Here is a 9742-nt window from a genome sequence, read left to right as displayed (position 1 = left end):
CCAATTCATAATTTTTCCTGATATCTCCTATTAGTGTGGTGGTTCCATCCGTATTCAGCTAAATTTGTTCCAAACACACTATATAGGAGTAGATAGAGAAATTTTTTTGGTCTTGCAGCGCTAGTGCACAGTGCTCTGCATCTGTACTGTTCACCGCTGTCTGCAAGGTCTGGTGTGTGAGTGCAGCTCACCCTGTAGTGTGTGCTTCAACCACGTCTGGTTGTAGTGCACTCAGTGTGTATCACTGCCTCATACATTGTCCTTTTTTGCCAATTCATAATTTTTCCTGATATCTCATATTAGTGTGGTGGTTCCATTCGTATTCAGCTAAATTTGTTCCAAACACACTATATAGGAGTAGATAGAGAAATTTTTTTGGTCTTGCAGCGCTAGTGCACAGTGCTCTGCATCTGTACTGTTCACCGCTGTCTGCAAGGTCTGGTGTGTGAGTGCAGGTCACCCTGTAGTGTGTGCTTCAACCACGTCTGGTTGTAGTGCACTCAGTGTGTGTCACTGCCTCATACATTGTCCTTTTTTGCCAATTCATAATTTTTGCTGATTTCTCCTATTAGTGTGGTGGTTCCATCCGTATTCAGCTAAATTGGTTCCAAACACACTATTTAGGAGTAGTTAGAGGAGCCTTTCTGCAGCATTGGGCCCTGCAGCCCCAGCCAGATTAGTATTAGCCTATTTTTTGCAGCCTCATCTATTGCATTGTAGGTTACCTTCCTACATTGTAATAGCTACAAAAAGTTTGTGATACTATCGTTATTACATCTTTAGGCACATCCAGTGTCTTTTTGTGACAAAAAAACCTAAATAAAGTTCACCAAACACTCCACTTTACAGTTGTGTAGGCCACATTAGCTCATATTAAAGTCTAGTCCACACTTTATAAAATTAGTGTTTCTTATACCTGTTAGCAGCTGTTCAGGAATAAGCACACTAAGCCCTTAGTACTTTTCTGCCTATCTTTATCAGTCTACCAAGATGAAGAAGGCAGGGAGTAAGGCATGTGGTCATGGGCATGGGGGCGTGGGCGTGGAGTTTCTGCAGGGAGAGGACGTGAGGATTCTGTGCCTGCAGGGAGAGGACGTGGGGATTCTATGCCTGCTGCGGGCACCAGTGACTCAGCATCCCCCAGTTTTACCAGGGAACAGTCCTTTATGCGCAGCTTTGTAGGAGCTAGCCATACCCCACTGCTGCGGGAGGACCAAATTGAAGCCGTTGTCGGATGGATGGCAGCTAACGCATCGACTTCAATTAGTTCCAGATCCTCTCAGGTCCTGAGCACTGAAGAGCACCCATCTGTCTCTTCACCACCTGCCAAATTGCCCAGGCAGTCAGAGAGCCCTGGACAGGAGCCATCTCTACTTTTTTTCTCTGAATCTCTTGGCTTGGAAAGAGGGGGCCAGCCAAGCAGAATTCGAGAATTTGAAGAAGAGGTAGTATGCAGTGATGTGCAACCGTTTTGTCTCTCTGAATCTGAAGAGGCGGATGGGCCAGTGCCTATGGTCAGCAGCACACCTCAGTACGCATCTGATGATGAGACTCAGGTGCCACTTTCTGGTGCGTACTGTGCTGTTGAGACTACCCAGGAGAAGCAGTTGTTTGAAGAGGGTGGTGTAGATGATGAGGTCCTTGACCCATCATGGCGTGAGGGACAGGAAGGTGGTGGGAGCAGCTCTGAGGAAGAGATTCCCCGAACAGCCCAAAAAGGAGGGAGAGGGAGGGGGCAGACTTGGTTGCCTGTAGCCTCCACTTCGGCACCCATTAGGAGCATGGCTCTTCCAAAATCCAAAGCGGGCGCTCCCAAGACTTGCAGTGCCTGGTCCTTTTTTGACACAGTTGCAGATGACATTTGCTTTGTCAAATGCAAGCTGTGTAATCAGAAGGTGAAAAGAGGGAAAAGTGTCAGCAACCTCAATACCACAAATATGTGGAAACATGTGCGGACCAAGCACGTGGTGGAGTTACAAAAACACACTGAAGACCTAGGCCAACCTACAGCGCCACCTACCACCTCTTCAGCTCGTGTTGTAGCCTCTTCCTCCAGCTCACACACAGCTGGTTCGGCTTCCTCACAGGATCGCCATGGAAGAATCTCTGGCACTGTTGTACAGAGACACAGTGTAATTCCACCCACAGCACCACTTTCCCAGTCATCCTCACACTCCCAGGCCAGTCTACAGCCATCGTTAGCACAGGCATGGGAGAAAAGGCGCCCATACTCGGCAAACCACTCCCGAGCACAGGCTCTGAACGCTGGCATTGCTAAACTACTGGCCCTTGAAATGCTATCATTCAGGCTGGTGGAGACTGACACATTCCGTAACTTTATGGCATTGGCAGTCCCACAATACAACGTGCCAAGCCGATTTAATTTCAGCAGGCAAGCCGTCCCTGCCCTGCAACATCATGTGGAGGGAAAAATTAAACATGCGCTACAAAACGCCGTCAGTAGCAAGGTCCACCTGACCACCGATGCGTGGACCAGTAAGCATGGACAGGGACGATACCTTTCCCTCACTGCCCATTGGGTAAATGTTGTGGAGCCGGGTACAGATCTTGAGAGTGGCGCTGTACGTGTTCTGCCAACTCCAAGGATTGCAGGAATCCAGTCTGTAGACATTGACTCCTCCTCATACTCCAGTTCCTCTGAATCAGCGCTGCAGGAGCCGTCACGGTCTACCTCCACATCGACCCGTGAGCGGTTACCTGTTATGGTGACCAATATGAGCACAGCCGTGGCCAAACGTCAACAGGCCGTATTAAAATTAATTTCTTTGGGGAATCGAAGCCACACAGCGCAGGAGCTCTGGAATGCCATCAAGCAGCAGAGCGACGTGTGGTTTGTGCCAGCAAATCTCCAGCCAGGCATGGTAGTGTGTGACAATGGCCGAAATCTGGTGGCAGCTCTGGGCCTAGGCAACCTCACTCACATCCCATGTCTGCCACATGTGCTCAACTTGGTCGTGCACAGTTTTTTGAGGGACTATCCGGATCTTGATGCACTGCTTCACAAGGTCCGCATAGAGTGCGCTCACTTGCGGCGTTCCAGCAATGCAAGATCACGCATTGCAGCTCTGCAGCGCCGATTACGTCTTCCGGAACATCGCATCATATGTGACCTACCCACCAGGTGGAATTCAACGTTACATATGTTGGAGAGGTTGTGTGAGCAGCAGGCAGCAGTAATGGAGTACCAGCTGCAGCAGGCGCAAACAAGTCGCAGTGCGCGCCGTTCACACTTCACCACCACTGAGTGGGCCTCTATGAAGGACATTTGCCACGTTTTGCGTGCCTTCGATTATTCCACGCGGATGGCGAGTGCAGATGATGCACTAGTCAGCATGACTATCCCCCTTATCTGCCTGCTTGAAAAAACACTGCAAGCACTAAGGGACGAGGTTTTGGAAGAGGTGGAGGATGAGAGTCACAAATGCCATTGCTTCTCTACAGTCTGCGCAACGTGGTTCCTCACAAAGGCCTAGGCAGGGGACACTTTGTGAGGAGGATGAGGAGGAGTCAATGGATGAGGAAGACATCTGTCCAGAGGAGGGAGGTACACAATGCTCTAATAGTCAGTATCTAGAGCGAGGGTGGGGTGATGCAGAGCAGGCAGAGATCACGCCTCAAGCAGGGGACAGCGTTTCTTGGCCAGTTGGCAGTCTGCAGCACATGGTTGATTTCATGCTGCAGTGCCTGAGAAACGACCGCCGCATCGCCCACATTCTCAACACGGCTGATTATTGGGTGTCCACCCTCCTAGATCCTCGCTACCGGGACAACTTACAAAGCCTCATAACACCGTTGAACCAGGAGCGTAAAATGCGGGAGTACCAAGACGCACTGGTGCATTCCATCATGTTCTCCATTCCAACCGAGAGCAGTGCTGCTAGTGCTTTACAAAGCAGCTCAGTGCGTCGAGGCAGTGGAGGAAGCTCTGCACAAAGAGGGAGCAGAAGCAGCGCCTCAGCACAAGGCAAGACCAGTATGGCCGAAATGTGGCAAAGTTTTGCGTCCCCGCCGCCACAAATGTCTACACCATCACAGACGGCTCCAGTCAGCAGGAGGCAACGTTTCCGTGAGATGGTGACAGACTACATGTCTTGCCCTCTTAGTGTACTCCCAGACGGCTCTTCTCCCTTCAAGTTTTGGGTCTGTAAGCTAGATACATGGCCAGAGCTAAGTCAGTATGCATTGGAGGTGCTAGCTTGCCCTGCTGCTAGTGTATTATCGGAACGCGTCTTTAGTGCCGCAGGTGGTGCACTAACAGACCGTCGCATGCGACTATCCTCCGATAACGTTGACCGGCTTACTTTTCTCAAAATGAACAAGGCCTGGATCTCTCATGAATTTGCCAGTCCTCTTCCAGAATAAATAATTGTTGGCAAAAGTATCCAGGTCTCCTGTTCTGTTCATGTTTCTACCACCTGAACTGTAATCCCTGAGCTCCAACACCACCAGTTGGCGCTCGGAAGTGCCGTCTGCACAGTCAACACTTGCTGCCGTGTCATTGGGGTTCAGTAACGTCAGCTGTTCCCCTGCTGTGCGGACGGCAATTTCTCCTGCTCTGTCCACATTCTCACTACTACAGATTTTAAAGTTGCTCCAATTACACCTCTGGCTCCTCTGTTTTCAGTATTATCCCTGAGCTCCAATACCGCCAGTTGGTGCTCGGAAGTGCCGTCTGCACAGTCAACACTTGCTGCCGTGTCATTGGGGTTCAGTAACGTCAGCTGTTCCCCTGCTGTGCGGACGGCAATTTCTCCTGCTCTGTCCACATTCTCACTACTACAGATTTTAAAGTTGCTCCAATTACACCTCTGGCTCCTCTGTTTTCAGTATTATCCCTGAGCTCCAACACCGCCAGTTGGCGCTCGGAAGTGCCGTCTGCACAGTCAACACTTGCTGCCGTGTCATTGGGGTTCAGTAACGTCAGCTGTTCCCCTGCTGTGCGGACGGCAATTTCTCCTGCTCTGTCCACATTCTCACTACTACAGATTTTAAAGTTGCTCCAATTACACCTCTGGCTCCTCTGTTTTCAGTATTATCCCTGAGCTCCAACACCGCCAGTTGGCGCTCGGAAGTGCCGTCTGCACAGTCAACACTTGCTGCCGTGTCATTGGGGTTCAGTAACGTCAGCTGTTCCCCTGCTGTGCGGACGGCAATTTCTCCTGCTCTGTCCACATTCTCACTACTACAGATTTTAAAGTTGCTCCAATTACACCTCTGGCTCCTCTGTTTTCAGTATTATCCCTGAGCTCCAACACCGCCAGTTGGCGCTCGGAAGTGCCGTCTGCACAGTCAACACTTGCTGCCGTGTTATTGGGGTTCAGTAACGTCAGCTGTTCCCCTGCTGTGCGGACGGCAATTTCTCCTGCTCTGTCCACATCCACTGTACTACTGATTTAAAACCTCCTCCAAATACACCTCTGGCTCCTCTGTTTTTAGTATTTACCCTGCGCTCCAATACCGCTAGTTGCTGCTCAGAAGTGCCGTCTGCACAGTCAACGCTTGCTCCAGTGTTATTGGGGTTCAGTAACGTCAGCTGTTCCCCTGCTGTGTGTCCGGCAAATTCTCCTGCTTTGTCCACATCCACTGTACTACTGATTTAAAACTTGCTCCAATTACACCTCTGGCTCCACTCTGTTTTTAGTATTTACCCTGGGTTCCAGCACCGCCAGCTGGTTCTCGGTAGTTCCATTTGCTCTTGTACCTTCTACTACCCATCCGGGTTCCAGTACCGTCAGCTGGTTCTCGGCAGTGCTTTTGGATTAGGTGCCTCCTTCTCGGTATCCAAGTTCCACCAACGTCTGCTGGTTCTTGGTAGTGCTTTCTGGCACAGGTACCTCCTGCTTAGTAACCGAGTTCCAGTACCGTCAGCTGGTCTTCGGCAGTTCCATTGGCTCTTGTACCTTCTGCTACCCATCCGGGTTCCAGTACCGTCAGCTGGTTCTCAGCAGTGTCTTTGGCACGGGTACTCCCTCCTGCCCAGCCTGGTTCCAGCACGCCAGCTGTTTCCGGGTAGTGTCAACGTCACTTTGCCTCCAATGCGTTGTCCTGTCGTGTTGCGGTCGGGTTAGCCGACTCTATGGTGCCTGCAGTTTAGGTGACTCCTATGTGGACTGCGGGATCTGGCAATGAAGGCTGGTTCCATAGTGCCTATAGGACAAGCACCCCCTGTAGGACTATGGGTTTTGGTAACTGCGGCCGGCTCGCGGCCTTGAACTTTTTTTTACATGGGTACCTTCTGCTACCCATCCGGGTTCCAGTTCCGTCAGCTGGTTCTCGGCAGTGCCTTTGGATTAGGTGCCTCCTTCTCGGTATCAAAGTTCCACCAACGTCTGCTGGTCCTTGGTAGTGCTTTCTGGCACAGGTACCTCCTGCTTAGTAACCGAGTTCCAGTACCGTCAGCTGGTCTTCGGCAGTTCCATTGGCTCTTGTACCTTCTGCTACCCATCCGGGTTCCAGTACCGTCAGCTGGTTCTCGGTAGTTCCTCAGCTTTCTTGTACCTTCTGCTACATTTCCAAGTTCAAGCTTTTTGAAATGGTTCTTGGTAATCACTCTGGATCTCCCTGATGAGGACCCTGAAGACGAGGACCCTGAAGACCAACCCTAAGAAGACGAGGACCCCGAAGACAACGACCCTGAAGACGAGGACCCTGAAGACCACCCCGAAGAAGACGAGGACCCTGAAGACCACCCCGAAGAAGACGAGGACCCTGAAGACCTCTCCGAAGAAGACGAGGACCCTGAAGACCTCCCCGAAGAAGACGAGGACCCCGAAGACGAGGACCCAGAAGACCAACCCGAAGAAGACGAGGACCCCGAAGACGAGGACCCCCGAAGACAACGACCCTGAAGACCACCCCGAAGAAGACCAAGAAGATGACCCTGAAGAAGTTGACCAAGAGGACAAAGAAGAGAAGACAAGCACCAAGATACAGAAGAACAAGAGACAGAAAACCAAGAAGCAGAAATACAAGAAGCTGCAGAACAAAAAGCGGATGAACATTAAGCATAAGACTAAAAATCAGAGCAAAAGATAATATCTAAATTATAAGCAGAAGATGACTAAGCAGTGTATGGGGGTGAGTCCGTTCCTCCTCGTGGTGCCCCTGGAAAAGACCTGCTGCTGCAGGCCAAACTGAACGTGGACAAATCCTGTTGTAAATCTTTTGTGACGGGCAGAACGAAAGGTGTAATGTCCAACCTTTTATAGATAACAACTACAGGAATGCCTGCCACAAATAAGAATATGATGAAGAAGAAGAAGATGAAGAAGATGAAGAAGTAGAATATGAAGAATGTGAAAAAAAAGAATAATACGAAGAAGGTGAAGAAGAAGAAGATGAAGAAGGTGAAGAAGAAGAGGATGAAAAAGATGCTGAGGATGATGAAGGAGAAAGTGTGGGAGAAGTAAAAAAAGAAGGTGAAGAGCATGGAAGTAGTGAAACATAAATATCTGACAAAATATAAAAATACTTAACATAGTCAATATTTCCGTAACTCAGAACGTCTTAAAAAAAATATTAATTCCTGCTATTCCATTTGATTGGGCTAAACCTCTATGCCTTTATTGTCTCCCTCACCTCCCCCAATACATTCTACATTATTCTTAGTTGTTTTCCTTCATGTAGAATTAACCTACAAGGAAAGAAAGGGTTTATTTTCATTCCGATATTTCTGTCCCATTGACTTGCATTGGTTTCCGGTATCGGAATCGGCGATATCCGATACTTTTTCGGTATCTGTCCGATCCAATCCGATCTGATATTTCCCGATATCGGAAGGTATCGCTCAACACTACTAACGATACATGAGTCTGCAGGAACTATGATGTCTATTGGTATTTTGGTATTAGAAGATACTTTCCAAAGTCTACAGGTATCTCCTGATGGTCTTCTGATGTCTCCAGATAGACAAACAGTGATCATAGAAATTGGATTTCAGATTTTTTTTTTCTACTAGAAGTAAATGGCAGATATCTATCCCCTTCCTCCAAAGAAATAATTTGCCCATTGAACAAAGTCAATTTTGACTGCCAACCATTTATTCCTACGCCTAACAGTGTCAGAAAAAAATCTCTTTCATTAAGTTTTATAAAAAAAATTCTGAGCTGAATATCTTAATTGGGATTTAAACTCAGTTTTTCATTTGCATAGCTCCAATATAGCTATCTCTTCATGTAGCAATAGACAGGGGCTGGCAAATTTTAGCCTGGGGGCAGGCACTCAGCAGTGTCTATGACTTATGGCGGCATATCTTTAACCTGCTTACCTCAGGCTGCTGCATAAACCAGTAGAGGTAGCAAGTAGTGTTGAGCGATACCTTCCGATATCGGGAAATATCGGATCGGATTGGATCGGATCTATACCCAAAAAATATCGGATATCGCCGATTCCGATACCGGAAACCAATGCAAGTCAATGGGACACAAATATCGGAATGAAAATAAACCCTTTCTTTCCTTGTAGGTTAATTCTACATAAAGGAAAACAACTAAGAATAATGTAGAATGTATTGGGGGAGGTGGAGGAGACATTAAAGGCATAGAGGTTTAGCCCAATCAAATGGAATAGCAGGAATTAATATTTTTTTTAAGACATTCGGAGTTACAAAGATATTGACTATGTTAAGATTTTTTATATTTTGTCAGATATTTATGTTTCACTACTTCCATGGTCTTCACCTTCGTTTTTACTTCTCCCACACTTTCTCCTTCATCATCCTCAGCAGCAGCATCTTTTTCATCAACTTCTTCTTCACCTTATTCATCTTCTTCTTCTTCACCTTCTTCCTATTATTCTTTTTTTTACATTCTTCATATTCTTCTTATTCAACTATTATTCTTCTTCATATTCTACTTCTTCATCTTCTTCATATTCTTCTACTTCATCATATTCTTATTTGTGACAGGCATTCCTGTAGTTGTTATCTAAAAAAGTTTGAAGATTACACCTTCAGTTCTGCCTGTCACAAAAGATTTACAACAGGATTTGTCCGCGTTCAGTTTGGCCTGCAGCAGCAGGTCTTTTCCAGGGGCACCACGAGGAGGAACGGACTCACCCCCATACACTGCTTAGTCTTCTTCTGCTTATAATTTAGATAATATCTTCTTGCTCTGATTTTTAGTCTTATGCTTAATGTTCTTCTGCTTTTTGTTCTGCAGCTTCTTGTTCTTCTGCTTCTTGGTCTTCTGTCTCTTGTTCTTCTGTATCTTGGTGGTTGTCTTCTTGTTCTTTGTCCTCTTGGTTATCTTCTTCAGGGTCATCTTCTTGGTCTTCTTTGGGGTGGTCTTCAGGGTCGTCGTCTTCGGGGTCCTCGTCTTTGAGGTCCTCGTCTTCATTGGGGTGGTCTTCAGGGTCGTCGTCTTCAGGGTCGTCTTCTTCGGGGTCGTCGTCTTCTTTGGGGTTGTCTTCAGGGTCGTCGTCTTTGGGGTCATCGTCTTTGGGGTCCTCGTCTTCTTCGGGGTCGTCGTCTTCAGGGTCGTCGTCTTCGGGGTCCTCGTCTTCTTCGGGGTGATCTTCAGGGTCATCGCTCAGGGTCGTCGTATTCAGGGTCGTCGTCTTCAGGGTCCTCGTCTTCTTCGGGGTGGTCTTCAGGGTCGTTGTCTTCAGGGTCGTCATCAGGGAGATCCACTTCTGAGCAGCAACTGGCTGTGTTGGAGCCCAGGGTAAATTCTGAAAACAGAGTGGAGCCAGAGGTGTAATTGGAGCAAGTTTAAAATCAGTA

The sequence above is a fragment of the Phyllobates terribilis genome, unplaced genomic scaffold (genome assembly GCF_046119375.1).
Source record: "Phyllobates terribilis strain yellow unplaced genomic scaffold, ASM4611937v1 Scaffold_11__3_contigs__length_659146591, whole genome shotgun sequence".
Classification (NCBI taxonomy): Eukaryota; Metazoa; Chordata; class Amphibia; order Anura; family Dendrobatidae; genus Phyllobates; species Phyllobates terribilis.
The sequence above is the reverse complement of the archived record's forward strand: the minus strand, read 5'-3'. Positions refer to the sequence as shown.